Genomic DNA, 17,684 nt, shown 5'->3' with positions numbered 1-17,684 from the left:
ACTCGATCTATTCATCAAGTGTACTTGATATCAAATACAGTTTTGTGATATCTGAATTATTTTTCATCAATAGGAGAGATCGCCCTGACGTCACGCATCAACACCTGTTTATCTGGTGGTGGGCAAAATAAATATTTTTACATCGTTTGTGTATGGAATCGGAATTTTTAATTTTTAATAACTTTTTTGTTCATTTGTGGATTTTGTAAATTCAAAAAGTTACGAATTGCTTACGATTTTCATATTTTTTTTATTTAAATATCTTTTGAAAATGAATAAAAAATTTTAAATGACATATGATTTTAATAGCGGCGTAGCGATGTTCCAAACTTTTAGAAAAAACACTGTAAATTAAGTGTTCTTAATTGATTCATTTTATTTCGAAATAATAGTTAAAAGTTATCAATAAATTGCTTGTTTTATATCCTTTCCATTGATAAAAAATTATTGATATCAGTTGTGTTTTGAGAAAGTTTAAGCCGCTAGAAAAACATCACTGTTAACAAAAAAATATGGATGCTCGGCGTCTGCCCACCCGATCTTTGTCTTATCAGTTCTAAAACTAGAATATACAACGGATTTGTGTACTCCTATAGGGGTTATAACAACAACTAGACTACAACAGCTACTGTAACAACAATTACTTTTGCTGATGTCAGTTTACAAAATGTTAAAACAAGACTCATTTTTATCAGTGTACAACAACCATTAGAAGTCAATATTGATCGCAGTTTTTAAAGGGTACGTACAGGGGAACATCTGCAATTAAATGTTTACATTACATCTACAACAGTACAACTACGACCTGTTGATTAGTGCACCATTTGAATACAGCAGCCGCAAATATAGGTCTACATTACACTATAGTAGCACATGTAACGACATTTTTCTGCTTATACTAATAAATAAAGTATATAAATTACTATAAACTTGATTAGCAACTAGACTGATAATAAAGAAATTTCTACATTTTCCCCATTGTCTAATTCCATTTCGTATAGACAAAAGCCAGTCTAGTTTAGAATTTTCGAAGAGGAACGATATCATATGATATTGGACTTAGGATATAGACTGGCTCAGTTCATTACTATAACATTAAACCATAAAAATGTAAAAAGATGTATCATGGTCTAGGAGCAAATAATTTTGGGTTAAGTAAATTTTTTGAAATGTATATAGGTAAATATGAATGTATATAGGTAAAAATAGCTTGCATTTATGTGGACAGCCGCTGATAAACATATGTGCATTACAATTCTTTGCATTAAAGTATAAATAACTTTGCATACCTAGTATAAACATTTAAGTCTTATATTTATTCTAACCCAGTAGTGTGTTCCTTTTGTCAGTGTTTGTAAAAGTATTTATTGCAGCTTTAAGTGCCTGTATATGTGGGGACAGCCACCATTAAATGTGTTCACAACAATACAAAGATCTTAGTTATATGAACATTAAAACCTAACATATCCCTTTGATAGTTATCTGATTCATAACAGTTTCTGTACTTGTATTTCAAGAAAAAAGCCGCTAATAATTGTGTGCGTTTCCTTGCATTACAAAACAGAACGCAGACCTTTGTAATTGATCATAAAGTGCTTGTATGACTTTTGATAGTAAATCTTTAAGGCATATACACACTGAATGTAGCTTCATTAATTGCTTCATGGTTAAAGAACATAATTCTGAGAAAGAGACAGGAGAGTTTAGATTCTTGACCTACATATACTAACTAATCTAATGATAGATGATAAACTTTCAAAAGTATACCTCTTATTATCCTGTCACTTGCAGTATTTTCGACCCGATATCAGGGTGCCGTATATCTTTCTTGATATACCGTCAGTTGACACGTGACCAGTGATATACGGCCAGTTGATCATGTGACCTTATGATCGATATTGTTGTCATAAGAAATTTTGCATTGAAACCAACACCATTGTGTTGGAAATGTCCGAACTAAGAAAATGAGTGGTCAAATAATGAGTTTTTATTCAAAAACGAAGAAGTTATTGCAATTTTGTCGGTGATTACGTCATATGACGTCATTGAAACGGTTGTCGCACACTTATTTTTGTACAATTAATTGCCAAATATCGGAAAATGAAGTAATGACAAGATAAATTGAATAATAGGATAGTACCTATGATGGAGAAAGTTTATCTGGCTCGGCTTTGGACGTTATCAGGTTCGCCTTCAGCTCACCCGATAACCTCCTCCACCTCGCCAGATAAACCTTCTCATCTACGGCACTAACCTATTATTCTCTATTTCTATTCAAGAAAGGGGAGCCCAACCTGTAAGTTTATTTTCTAATTACAACAATGCCATAAATTTGACCAAGATGTATGTGGGAGTTATGGATGTTTGGCAAACATAAGGATGATAACCAAGTGCACAAAGTTTCAAAGCTATAATACTTTCAGGTTCAGGGACAGTGAACCTAAACGCAAATTTTAACCGAGAAGTTCCAATTTTCTAAGTACAAAAAGACAATAAGTCTAATGGAATTCAAGTATGAGTAATGTTTCATGGCCTATTCGCTCACGTATTGGTGACAAGCCAGTGTACAAAGCTATAGCTCGTACAAAATTGTCTTACCAAACATATTAAAACACGCAGACACCAAAGACGGTGTTATTATACATATATATTTTCCTATGAAAGTTAGTATGTATCTTTTCGATTATATTGAAACTTTCAAAGCTGGTTTTTGTTTTAGTTGATTTTTTCTGGTAAATCAATGCAATCGGTGAAAAGATCTTTTAGGAGCATAGAATGCAACCAAGCAACATGATAGCAGACTCGGTTTGATTCAGTCTGTTCATGAGAGGTAATGAAATGTGCAACACCTCTCACGCCCCTCACTAGCACCGGCTTAAGCGGAATTCTATTATTGTAAAACTGCATGTACACCATAATCCCAAAGGACCAGAAAATTTATTTATAAGTGTTCCTCGGAGGTATTTAGGAAATAAAAATGGGAATAAGATTTGCTCGCTCTTTAACACCACAGAGAGTTCTGAAAAATGGGGATATACTGTTGTTAACAGATAAACAAAATTAAATATCAGGCTGAGCGTACATATTTAAAACTTTTTTTTTTTAAATAGCTCTCATCCCATTTTAACCAGTTCTCTCTAAAGGCATGCTCTCCATGTTTGTTAAAGACTGCAGAGATATCTATAGTGGAGCAGTAAAATTCTTTCTTTTGCCTTCCTAGAGTATCTGTAAAAAAAATAGGGTAAATATATCATCTAAAGTAGAATAATTACCATGAAATAGAAAAAGTGGAAACTCCACAGGTCGCTCCACAAAAAAACGAAACTGTTGCAGGCTCAGTTTGAATAAGCCTGTTCATTGACGGTAGTGGAAATGCATGCTACCGTCCACGCACTCTAGCCCCGGGTTGAGCAGAACTCAACATTTACACATGCTACAAGTACAAAAATAATTTAGAGACATCTGCAGATGTGTTCATACGGCGGTGCACATGGAACCTTCGATGCTACACTAGTGTGTAATTCCATGAAAAGCGGCGTATGGTCTCCAGTTAAAATAATGGGTTTGCCCTAAACGAGAAAACAATGAGCAGAACTTAAAATCTGGAATTTAGAAAGGGGATCTGAGGTTATGGAGTCTGCAGATCACAGGAACTGCCAAAAGACTAAATTAAAAAGCACGCACCATATCCTTGGGTGATTATACAATACCCAAAGCTATGAAAGCAGGAGTATTGGAAAACCAGCTTGATTTCATTCTTTAAAACCATGGTTATTGCTTCATTCAGACTGGTCGTGACAATTATGACTTTTAATGGGTCAGTAATTTGCGGGGTCTAAAATTCTACAATTTTTTAGTTCCAATGAGCCAACTCTCTGGTTTAATATCCATGTCAAAGCACATTGGAGACATTCGTGTGGATGATTTAGGTTTTATTGTTATCATGAATTATCTTATAATGTCGTGTGGTGTCTATGTATCGTCTTCTCGTACTTAAATTCAATGTTGCTATATTTTCTGGTCCTTTGGGAACATAAAGTACATTAAATGTTATAGTAATAGAATTCCGCTTCAGTCAGTGATATGGGTGTACGTGTTACTGCACATTTTATTACCTTTCATTAACAGGCTCAATCAATTCGAGTCTGCTATTATATTGCTTGGTTGCTACTATGCTGCCAAATGATCTTCATGCAGAGATTTATTTAAAAGAAACTCATCTATTACACAGTACGGCTAAAAAAAGATAAATGTAAGATTCAAACTTACATCAAATATGTTGAATTTAATCATTACACAAAAAAGGATTTGTCACAAATTAGAATGCAAGTTTTGTTTTTTCTATTGTTGTAGGACTTTGTACTTTAGCTATGTTTCACGAGGACAAAGATCGATACAATCAAGTGTTAAGTGCAAATCCTGTTAAAATGTTTCTATTTTCAACAAGAGGTAACTCGAGTTTATACATTCTGCACTCTGTACAGTTCAAATTAGGGGCTTGTTTAGCACTTGCTTAACTTTCAGCCGCTATCTTTGTGAATGCATATATTATCATATTAGCCGGGCAAGATATAAAAAGGCTAAGCAACGAATCCGTCATTGTTCAGCAAAGCGGTGGAGATTTAAAACCGATCTTGATACTACGAAAGTTAAGGTAAGACACTATCGGAAAATAGTGCATGGTTATACACAAAAGGTAGGTGATGAGAGTCCTTAACTGTATCTTATTATTTAAGATGCGTTACTGGTCCTGTTGTTGTTTTTGTTTTTGTTGTTGTTTTTGTTGTTTTTCTTGTTTGTTTTTTTTTTCCTTTTACTATTATTATTAACAAACACGGAGTTTTGCGTCGAGCAGATAGATAAAAATTTCTTTTCTTTATTCATCTTACCTGAAATGGACAGAATATGACATGAAAATGGCTTTAATATACATGCCGCTTTATCCTTCTTTCTCTTGGAGCGTTTCAAGAATATCTGGGGGGGGGGGGGGGGGGGGTCTGTCAGCTTTATTTAGATAGAAGGCAAATGTGAAAACTGTAAAAAAGATGGAAACACTCATTTGAGCAATATTAGATTTTGCCATCATTGTGTTACAGCATCCATCAGTTTATTGTTCACTGGCTATAAATTCAGAATTATATATTTTCAAATGCAAAACATATGCACGCTGTTCTTATCTTATCATGTAAAAATGCAATTTCATCAAAATAACTGGTTATCATATTAACTTAGACTTGAACATGGCAATGTGTTCCTGTCTAACAGCCCGTAATTTTATGTAGTCTTTATGTATCTTTATCAATATATTTTTATTTAACATTTGCCAGTTGAAAGTGGTAAATACAATATAGTTTTTACGAAATACATTTCGTTTTTACGAAGTAAGATTTCCTTTTTACGAAATGTTCGTAAGAAGGAAATAAAAAAAAGTGTCAAATGTCACTTTACGTGCACCGTATTGTTCTTTGTTTCTGGTTTAGTGCCGTTTATCAAAAGTATTTCAGAGACATTTTACATGGGCATTCTTTTCTAACAGTAAATTAAAAATATATACCTTGATGACATGGAGTGTATAAGAGTTTGCAATAAAAATACTCACAAGTGACCAATATGCAATGGGAACTAACTGCCACCGGTTATTACTTTTAGTTTTTTCGCCGAGACCCAGTCTGAAGTTGTTATGTTGCAAAGCTCCAAATAGCCATACTCAAGAAAAAATATTTGACATAAAAGTCTAGATAAAATGCTAATACCCACTTCATGTTGATGATGTTTAACATATTAGGACATAGCCAGAAATGAAAGCCCCGATAATATGCGTATGTCCACGTTATGTTGATGATATGTACCAACAAGATCTTATCTTTAAATCATTTTAAATCATTGCAGATGAAGTATTGTTTTGTCTGTGCAATGCTGACTTTGATGGCAGTGATGAACTTGGCCAGTTCAAGTTCCTTGGTTGATAATAAAAGATATCTTCTTGGTACGATTAATTAATTGTGTTACCACTAATAATATGTATAGCTTTCGTCAGTACAAATATGAATATAAGATTCAAAAACATTTCTTTGGCAACAAAAACGGTGAAAGCAGATTATATACAGAGAATATAATTAGAATTATTTGCAGTATTTGAAGTAAAGTGTTTTATGTAATCTTTTCACCGCTCAGAACTGTCACAGTTGTCTACTTTATATTGAACTGATAATAAATGATTGACACCTGTGGCGAGGGGAGGTTATAAGATTAAAAAATGGCCCGAAGTGTGCACTTTTTAGAAGAGTTTAGATCTTTACCTGACACATTACTGTTATCTATAACGAAACAGTTAAGATGTAGAATCCACCTCTATCCACTCTTTTTATGGTAAATTATAAGGTTCAGAGTTATGTCCCTTGAAATCATTTATAGAAGACATTGGTGTATGTAATATAAATGTCCCACCATTTGATGCGAAATGTATGTTGGAGGAAATTATTTATCAGTCCGGGTGCTCAGAAATGAAACAATATGCGTACGTATATGAGGGTTACGGTCCTTGAATTTGTCAAAATATAAAAACTTGGAAAACACTTTTAATGGTACATAATGTTTTTGGTTTTTGAATAGTTTTGTTCGGCTATCTTTTCGAAAACGATGTTATAAGTAGTAAAGGACTTGCCCATGAGTTGTGAAACCCTATCTTTCAATATTTCAATTCGTCTGTCTGTCCGTCTCTATACCTGTCAATGTTCTGACACATTTATAAGATTCGTACCTTTAGATTTGTTTAAATCCGTTTCATTTGACTGTACAGAAACATCAAACATTTTTCCTTAGGGTTTAAACCTTCATATCAAGGTAAGACGTGGTTAAAGGCTAATAAATTATATAAACATAATTATTGACTGTTAAAATCAAAATTTAGCCTAATATCTGTTAAAAGCCTCAATTTTGCCCTTAATTTGGAAAAGACATACCATGTCTCTAATAAAATGGTATTCATCATAAAATTCTGATAAGACAAAGTTTTACATGTATCTGGGTTGAAGCATTTATTTTCTATTATAGTCCAAGTTTTCTTGATTAAAGTAAAATTATCATTATAAATATTATTGCATTTAAGTTATTAATTTTAATTGGTACTATTCAGTCTTGTTCTTTACATGTATTTTTACAACATAGGTCAATGTTTACGTGTTTAACATGCAGAATTGCTTAAAACAATAGAGTTCGACACGCTCCAGGTATTTTGTAATAAAATAAATAAAATTTATCGCGTCGGCATTTAAAAGACAAATATTTGTATAAGATATTTTTAGAATTAAACAAAAAATAAAAAGGTTATGACAAGTACAGTAAAAATCTCCACTGGCAAAGTTTCATCAAAATCGGCCTATATTTTGTTCACTACTTCATGCATCGATGTGTTCTACATCTTAATTGTAATATTATGATATAATACGCAAGAATCATACAGAATAAAAGCTCTTCTACAAAGTGCACAATCTTTCGGCTTATGACCTACACCATGATATCAAACAAACGTCATATTCATCACATATATTAATCATTTCAGGAAACGGAAACCGCTGTATGCAAGGAAGTATATGTATTAGCCAATGTGGTGGTGGGACGACCTGGAACGGAATTGTATTTTGCTGTCCCCATTCCTGTTATACATTTGATTCGATTTCAATCACATCGTCTGGTATTATTTGCACATGTTCATAAGTCTTCAGTCAATTAAAGTAGTATGATATACTTGGATGTGTTTCATTCATTGACTGGTTTTTTGTTGAGTTTAAACCTTTAGCCAGCTGGCGGCAATTGATTCTGCCTTTGCGACCAGTGCAGACCAAGATCATGGTCTGCACTGTTCGCTATTCAGTCAGTAGATTTTCAGTAAACACCCTTTGAGCGATAAGTGGTACTGCCCAAATTGAATGATGGACCAGTACATTTGGTAAAGGTTAAGTCACAGCGACAGAATTTTGGACACATAGGTAATTTACAATGATGGAAGCCCTGTGTTGTCATTCCGGATATTATCTTTTGCATAGACGAGTACCTATTTGGAACCACAGACCTTTCTTAAGCCAACAGGATGGCTTCACATCACGACCATAACAGTGTTGAACCCACAGAGGCAAATGACTTTAACCATTCGGCCACAGAGCTCTTCAATCACTTGCTTGGAGCCATAAAGACATTATCATGTTTTTGTTCACATGTATGTCACATTGTTAAAAGTAAACCGCAATGAGGCATGGACTGTTTAATTTTCAACATTGTTTGGAACATGTAAAGTTAAATAATTCATCCCAGTTTAACGTCAGAACATCATATTTTAAAGTATATAACATAAAGTATGTTGTGTGATAGCAATCATCAGTCAGTATCATTAAATTGATACTTAATGAATTTGTGATCATTTACGGTTAAATTCCAGATTTACCGTATGAAATGTTTACAGAAAAACTTCACACTGGCCATAGCTTTACCAGATCAAGTGGTTCCAACGTTGTTTGAGCGGTGAATTTTACGCCGATCAGATGGAGAAATATGGCCGATACTACAAATTTCCGGAATTGTAAGTATGATTTAAAGGAATTTCTACCCGTTAAATAACGAATCAAATGAAAACGATGGGTGCATCTGGAGCGCAAATGTGTCTATATTTTAGCATATGTGTCTATTTAGCTGAGATTTGTGCCGTTTATTCAAACACTTCTGTACAGTCCGGCGAGGGAAGGAGATTTTTGACAGTTTTTGACAATATTGCCTCAAATTTAGTGTTTTTCGGGAGCAAGTAACTGTTAAAACACTTTTTATGTAAAGTGCTACCTCTTAAAACAAAGCGTGTGCATGTTCATAGAATTATTCGGGGTTGTTTCTGAACAATCGGCCGAAAACTTATTGCAACGCCGTTTCGAGTGGGTCGCTATGCAACGCAGTCAAGTGGATACCGTTGTGTCTTACTTGTTAAGTCTTATCACGGTCTTAAAAACAGTCCTTTAAGCCTAAATTAAGTGACTTTTATATCATTAAAATGATCCTACCATTTCTAATATCTTGTACTAAATATATATAATACAGTTTACAGTTTTATGCTTGCTTAACATTTAACATATTTTTGCGGACATTGTCAAAAACATCAACACAAAAACATAAATCAAGGGCGAACATCGAACAATATCATTAAGTAAGTAATAGCAATAGTTCGTAAAAACAAGAACCAGTTCAAGGACACTATCTCCTCCACGAATGGTACTGAACAGTATGCCAAAAGCGGGTTGACTCTTTATGTGGATTGTTCAAATATGAATGCATCTGAGCACATAAAAATGTATCCTTGACAGATTTCAATGAAAATTTTATTTGGTCCCCTGGAAATATTCACCTCCAACAAATTTGCAAAATTTCAGTCTTCTAATCCAATCCTTGAAGCCTTTTTCGTAGCATTTTCTAGGTATACTATGAAGTCACTGGAATATTGCAGAACAGAGGTGCTTGCGCTGCACAAAGTTTCGACTAGAAAGGTATTTTTGCGCCTTGGGAACAAAAAGAAGTCACACGGAGCAAGGTCAGGCGAATAAGGAGGGTGGTGAAGGTAGCACAACAACCTTTTCCTGCTTCAGAAAGTCTTGTACAATAGACGCCTTGTGCGATGACGCATTTTCATGTAGCAATCTGACATTGGCCAAACCAGTTGCGGGTCTTCGAGTTTTGAAATATTTCTTTAGTTTTCGAAGAACGTTAGTCTTGTTAAACTTCGAATTTACGGATTTGCCTTTAGGTACAGCAACCTGAATGGCAGGACCGAGTTGTGAAGAATATGGCATACATTACCTTCTTGACACTCATGGTCCGCTTTGCAATGCATGGTCTTTTGCCAGACTTTGTTGTCCATATTTTGTTCTGAATCTTTCGTTTGGGCTCAAAAAAAGTGAACCAATGTCTCGTCACCAGTGACGACATTTGCGAAAGATCGTGCATTGTAATTTGGAAACTATTTAAGCAACAAGTTTGCGCATTGCACGCGTGCCTTTTTCTGCTCATCTGTCAACAGATGGGGAATCCATCTAGCACAGATCTTTCTCATTTTCAAATTACGTTTCAGGATTGTATGAGCTGCTTATGAGCTGCCAACCATACTAGCTATTTCTTTAGCGGTGTATCTTGCATCAGTAGCAAGTATTTCTTTCACTCTAGCAACCATTCTGGCAGACATTGCTGTTTTCGGCCGACGGCCATGTGGTTCATCTTCTGTTGAAACTAACCCACATTTGAATTTCTTAAACCAACGAATAACTGACGAAAAAGATATTTCATTGTGCCCATAAACAGAACATTCTATATCATCAAAAATGTCTTTACATCCTATGCCAAGAACACAACGATTCTTAATACAGGACCGTACGGCGTACGCTGACCTTCTTCCAAGCGTTTTTGTATTAGTATACAAGAGTAGGCAATGTTAGCGAGCGATAGACACAGCTAAGTGAACGGATTTTAATGGGTGTGGTATCAGTGTATAAATGTACAAATGAAATACAGACACCAATGGAAGAAAATAAACGGACTAGCAATACTAAGAGAGGCGTGTTACAATTGTATTATTTAACTGTCTCCAACAAAACTTTTTTTTTCATTGGTGACTGTATTCCATTTGTATTTTAATTTTTAAACGGCGACCGTAGAGTTTTATTACATCGTTTCTGTTTTATGGAGGGCAAATAAAATCTTGCCTTTTCCCTGGCCAATTTTAACGGTCTCTGTGATTTATCTCTCTGAAAATAAATGAACGTTTCACCAGGAATATGAATGAAAATATATACAAACAACTGATCAATACTTTTATCATGGACCAAACTTTATTTATTTTGTACAAACAGCTTAAATGCACAACAAATCAGTAATGAAATCGCAATGTATTAGTTTTAAGGGACTAAAAGTAACCAACTGTAACAATACTGATTTAAAGAGTCAACCCGATTTTGGCATGCTGTTCAGTACCATTCGTGGAGGAGAAAAATATCCGTGAACTGGTTCTTATTTTAACGAACTAATACTATTATTTACTTAATGATATTGTTCGATGTTCATCCTTGATTTATGTTTTTATGTGTTGATGTTTTTTGACAATGTCGCAAAAATATGTTAAATGTTAAGCGAGCATACAATATATTAGAAATGGCGGGATTAATATGATGATATTAAACTATCCAAATTAATTTATTCATTGTTAGGCTTTGAAAATAATGTCTGTCTTTAAGACGGAGACTTCCCAAGTAAGACACAGAACGGTATCCACTTGATTGCGTTGCAAAGCGACCCACTCGAAACGGCGTTGCATTAGGTTTTCGGCTGATTGTTCAGAAACAACCCTGAATAATTCTATTAAAATACACACACTTTGTTTTAAGAGGTAGCCCTTTACATAAAAAGTGTTTTAACAGTTACTTGCTCCCGAAAAAACACCAAATTTGAGGCGATATTGTAAAAAACTGTCAAAAATCTCCTTCCCTCCCCGGACTGTACAGAAGTGTTTGAATAAACGGCACAAATCTCAGCTAAATCGACACATGTGCTAAAATATAGACACATTTGCGCTCCAGGTGCAGCCATCGTTTTCATTTGATTCGTTATTTAACGGGTAGAAATTCCTTTAAATCATACTTACAATTCCGGAAATTTGTAGTATCGGCCATATTTCTCCATCTGATCGGCGTAAAATTCACCGCTCAAACAACGTTGGAACCACTTGATCTGATAAAGCTATGGCCAGTGTGAACTTGAGCTTCAGAGGATTTGCATATTTTACCATTTTACAAACAACACAAAGGTATCACTTTCTTCACACTTTTTCATTCAAAATTCTAAGTAAATGAAGTACTTTCCAAATTTTGAACAGAAAGATATAGGTTAGATAGTACAAAATGCTGTCGCTCCTATTTTCTGTGTAAAAATAACTATTTATAGCATGTTTTTATCAGCATTTCCAGTCCTTTACTTCTTGCGAAACTATCCTTGTCTTGAAAGTCTGTCTTTAGGGAATCCAAAAATACCAAACGACAGTGGGTTGACCGTAATACAATGAAACCATTGTCACGTGACTGACCGCTAATATTGCGTAGGCGAACATCAAGAAATACCTACTTTCACTTTCATTTTCAGCTTCGACCCAACTGTGGAAGCACATTACCTGTCTTAAAATCAAACACAGATATTTTTTTTATTTTACATTCAAGCATGAATAAAACGTATATTTGGCATGAAAGTGACCTTTAGTATGGGCAACATTCGAGTTGACTATGGAGGCATATCCGATCCGGCGAATTACTACCTTCGTACCTACAGACCTATTCGACTGTTTGTTTAAACACTATAATAAACCACTCTACTGAATGACATTTTGGAAATATAATATAGTAAAATGATTTCTACAAGAATCGTGATGCGTCTGGAAGTGGACGCAAAATCAAAATCAAAGTATTAAATGGGCCACTCGCGGCGTGTAAATTTAACTGTAATCTATTTGCTAGCTCACCGGTTCGACACAATAAGATTATATCAGGAATTACATTGATATAAGACAATTTTTGAAAAAGTATGCTTTTCATAATGAATTTAATTGTGAGCATTAATTAACTGACATAACCTTATTATACTGTAATAAATCCGTACAACCTGTTTCTTTCATGCATTGGAATAAAGGGACATTAGATTATTATTACTAGGAGCCATCACATCACTAAGATAACAACCGGTCACTCATTTTAGAACACGTTTAATACACATTATATCTCGGTCAAGCAAATCATTAGGTCAAAGTCTATTTTAGCGATTCTAAATACATGTATAGGTCAAGCAAACCGTTAGCAATATCTAAGATCTGTTCAACTGGTCTAGTTTTGAGGGTTTTGCCATGGTAAACAAAAAAGAACAAACATTTTTATTCCAAAACAAACCCCATAAATCATAAAGAATTCTGAACATATGTTTTATATATGTGTCACATGGTGAGAAAAATGTGCAGCCAGATCGGGACTCGAACCTGGGGCCTCAGAATACCGTCCCGATGCTCTACCGACTAAGCTACCCGGCCACCTACACATTTTTCTCCATTTTAATATCCAAGTCCAACCTTCACGCCTTATATAGTAATATTTTAGGTCGATAGTAAACTCATTTTAGCTTGGTTTTTGACGTTTTGAAATAAGGCGTGAAGGTTGACAGTTATAAAAAGTTAGATCTACACATCAAATTAATTAAGCTATAATGTGTCCAAATAGTCATTAGCATAGAGCCTGCCTGTGCGTAATGCAGAGAGCCTGCCTGTGCATCAAAAACTGATGTGCAGAGAGACCGCCGGTGCTCCGACAAAATCGAAAGTAAGGGGTTTGAGTAATACCATTTACATTCGGCCTATTTGTCAGTATTTTTGGAAGAATATTGAAAATCGAATACAAATAGTGCGCTTGATATGTATGATATCAAAGCAAAAACTCGTTAAAGACTGTGGAAAATGTCGGGCTAGTGTTCCATGTCAGTACACCATCAACTAATTTCGTCGAGTTTGTGAGCAAAATCGCTGATAATTAAAAAGTAAATACTACAATACATAGTAAAGACATTCTAATGTTCCGTGCTCTACTTATTTTTGAGCAGCATACCTATTATCATGTGGCAGCTCGATTTTTCGCCTCCTTTACCGATCTGGACATTGTTTAATGTTTATAGCAAAGAAAGCCAGTGCCGACGCAAAGAAACCGCCGATATAGCAGATTTCGCAAAGAGTCCACCGACATGGACTTGCACCGTGATATTGCAACATTTAGTTTATTCCCGTGGTATTATTCTTCATAAAATCGAAAGTACAATCACAAATCAACTGTTTTAAAACTTCAATATAAAATTTAAAACAAATATATACTTGAATCGCTTAACTCAGTTGAAAGACATACTAAGCCGAATTGACATTTCAAGTATAAAGACGCTTATATATATCTGCATAAACTGATCATACTGCTTGATCAATTTCACAACATATAAACTGAAACTGTTTTATTTGATTAAACGCCTATTTTTACGCAAAACATATTCAATGGCGTTTTACAAATACATAAAAATACGACAAAAATTAAGATATTTAATGACATATAAAATAAATGAGCATAAATGCAATTGTGAATAAACTATTTAGTAAGCATTAAAAAAGATCAGACATCAGATAAGATTAATAAAATATTAGAATATTAAAATACAGTAAGACAGCTGTTTGTTATTAAGTAAGAATAAGTGGGTTATTGCGACATGTCCAGAAGTTATTACAAACAACTGTATTTTGTATTTGTTATAGTATAGTTCATATTCGAATGTATTTACACAATAAAATCATCCAGTTCACGTTACTCCAATTTCTTAAAAATTACAGTCACAGTCTCTAAAAGAGTGCAAAGTAATTTTCAAAATAATGAGTTTTCAACTTCTTTTTGAAGACATCTATTGTGTCTGAGTTCCTTATTTCGAGAGGCAATTCATTCCAGAGTTTAGGTCCAACAGTACCAAAACTTCTGTCGCTGAACGTTTTGCGCTTGTTGAAAGGAACAACGAAACACCCACTAACGGAGTTTGAAAAACGCAAGTTTCTTGTCTGTGTTTGTTTTATGAGAAGTTCAGAAAGATATTCTGGAGAGTTTCCAACTGAACAATTATACATGTAGGTGAGCATTTTGAATGTGATTCTGGCTTTGATTGGTAGCCAGTGAAGGTCATACAGCGCTTGCTTGGAACTGTCATATTTTCTTCGATTTAGGACAAGTTTTGCACACACGTTCTGAATTCGTTGCATTTTGTTTACTTCGCTTTGAGAAATACCATACAGAATGACATTACAATAATCTAAATGGGATATCACCAATGACAGGACAAGGGTTTCGGTAGCCTCTTTGGTAAGATATTTCCGGATACATTTTATTCTGAAGTAGTTGAGCATTGCTGTTCTACACTTTCGTTTTTTATATGCTCTTTTAGATTCAAGTTTTCATCCAGGAATGCACCTAGATATCGAATAAAGCTCACTGATTTCACTTCATCACCTACAATGCGTACTTTTTTAGTTGAACACTTAGAGAGCTGCTGCCTACTACCAAACATGATGAACTCGGTTTTGGAAGTGTTCATTTTAAGCTTATTTTCATTCATCCAGTTGTTGATTGTTTTAGCACATTGTTCAAGTTCTCGTATTGCCTGGGATTCTACTGTTGGAGATGATGGTTTAAAGCGTTTATTAGCAGTGTGGTCATCCGCAAAGCCGTAAACTGAAATCGACGGCGGAATAACATCAAACAGTGTCCCCGCATATGTCAAATATAGCCACGGTCCTAAGCAGCTCCCTTGTGGAACGCTACAATTTAATTGGCGTGGAAATGACATGGCTGAATTGACACTTACACGACAATTCTGGGGCGCGGATAGGAATCAACCCAGCTCAGTGCTGTTCCACGAACGCCATACTGCTTGTTTAACACATCAACAAGAATGTCATGATCTACAGTATCAAAAGCGGCACTGAGATCGATGGCAATAAGCGCCGTAACTTCTTTCTTCTCCATAGCATCCAGCAAATCATTTACAAGACGTAACAGTGCTGATTCGCAAGAATGGTTTTTCCTGTAAGCAGATTGGTTTTTTGGTAGAAGATTGTGTTTGTTTACATTATCATTGAACCTGAACAGAGCTGCTTTTTCAATTAATTTTGACAGAAACGATAGATTACTAACAGGCCTGTATTTGCGAATTCAAGTTCCAGTCTCATTTTCTTCAACAAAGGTCTTACAATTGCCTGTTTCCATTTTGTTGGAAAGATGCCGTCGCGCAACGACAAATTAACCAATTTGGTAATAACAGGCAACAGCTCATCTAAGTATGATTTTAGCACTTTTGTTGGTAGAATATCAAGTTCACATGTTTTTGTCTGTAGTTGGTTTATAAGTTTTCTAACTTCTTCCTCGCTCAGATCTTTAAAACTGTCAAAACAAGGAATATCTTTTTCGCATGGTTGAAACTTATCGAAATGTTTCAACGATTCTCGAATTTTTTCGATTTTATTCATGAAATGATCTGCAAATTTCTCAGCCAGTGTACTGTCATGTCCAGTTGCCATAGGGTTCTCAGACCTAGTGCCCGTTGTCTCAGATACAAATCTATAAAGCTTTTTCGCGTCACCTTTTGCATTAAGAACTTTTTCACTCATGTTTGAGTTCTTTTTCGTAGTTTTTACGTGCTGTTTTGAAGGCTTCATGCAGATGTGATTGTCTATGTTTCTTCCACAAACGTTCAGATTTGCGAGCCACTTTTTTAAGGTGAAGAAGTTTTTCTGTGAACCAGGGTTTTGGAGCGCGATGGATGATTGTTTTTTCTATAAATGGTGCGTGTGAGTTCATAATCTTTTCTAATGCTGTCTGAAATTCTTCAACAAAAAGGTCGACATTATCACTTTCGACTGTCATTTTTCTCAGATCGCTTGAAAATGTGTTCGTATCCATGTCTTTGAAATTTCTTATGTATATAACATATCATATTCATACAAACTTTTTTTGCAAGTGTTGTATTCTTAATTGGGTACTTAACTGGAATCCCGAAACAAATTTTACGTACTTCCTTTTACTGATCATGCTATTTTTATTTATTTATTTGGGTTTTACGGCGCACCAACACAGTATAGGTTATGTGGCGCCAAACAGGAAAACAAATTTTGGTTTCACATGCTATTTTTAGTGGGTTGAGTACAACTTCACTAGGCCGAGGTAAAATAATTAACCCTATCATGAAATATAGTCAACTGTCTACGCCTAATTTAATGTATGCTATATAAACCCATGTGCTCAGCGTTGCTGAATCATGGAATTCATTTATAGAGTTCTGCGTAAGGAATGTTGCACTTTTTCATTACACCTCATTCAAACCGACTGTGTTGTAAGTTAGTATGACTACGTTCTATGCTTCGCTTTATTTTTTCAATTCTTACAGAAGGCGACACTCTGGACCATATGGCTCATTTGCTCTCTGGACATGTAGCTAACACGAAAATCCGTCATAGTATCTGAATATAATGAGACATTATCAAACGGTTCAAGTATTGTACCAAACTGAACAAGACATGTTGCGTTGTAACCTAATAATTAATTTTTAAAGAACAGACCGCGGGTCCACTTTGATAACGGAGAGAATATGAGAACGTTGAAAATATGAGCTATATTTTGCAGTTTTTTTTATATTCCATTCAATGCTTTTATAGATTAAATCGTGTTGCAAGTTTTCAAGGCCGGAGTGCGTGAACTCAAATATCTCACCTGACAGTCATTAAGTGTATTAGGCACAGGAGGAGTGGTTCTGTATAAAGACGCCATCTGGGATTGTGTGCAGTCAATTTTCGGGATGGGACTCATTTGAACGAAATGACGTATGGTTGACCTCCATTTTAGATTTATATAGATATTGGAAAATAATGAAAAGATAGCTCTTTTCATCTTTTATTTCTGTATAAATAACATTTCAAAAACATTTTTTTCTGTAATGCATTTGAAGAGAACTTCAAAAGTTTACTAAATAGTGTCTTTCACTAAATAATAAATAAAATTTAACAGCAGGTTCATCGTTAGATGTTAAAAGGCACTTTACTAGTGAAAGATGTG

General features: G+C 34.8%; 1 long non-coding RNA gene across 1 annotated transcript; it reads left to right on the top strand.

Annotated features, from left to right (window-relative positions):
• The first annotated feature begins 4,529 nt into the window (after nt 1-4,529).
• On the top strand, nt 4,530-7,746 carry LOC123553197 (uncharacterized). Its single transcript, XR_006686667.2, has 3 exons — nt 4,530-4,654; nt 5,890-5,986; nt 7,562-7,746. It is a non-coding gene; the product is annotated as an uncharacterized LOC123553197 (long non-coding RNA).
• The last annotated feature ends 9,938 nt before the right edge of the window (nt 7,747-17,684 follow it).

Source organism: Mercenaria mercenaria, chromosome 4 (genome assembly GCF_021730395.1).
Source record: "Mercenaria mercenaria strain notata chromosome 4, MADL_Memer_1, whole genome shotgun sequence".
Taxonomy (NCBI): domain Eukaryota; kingdom Metazoa; phylum Mollusca; class Bivalvia; order Venerida; family Veneridae; genus Mercenaria; species Mercenaria mercenaria.
This window is presented reverse-complemented; position numbering and strand designations above follow the sequence as displayed.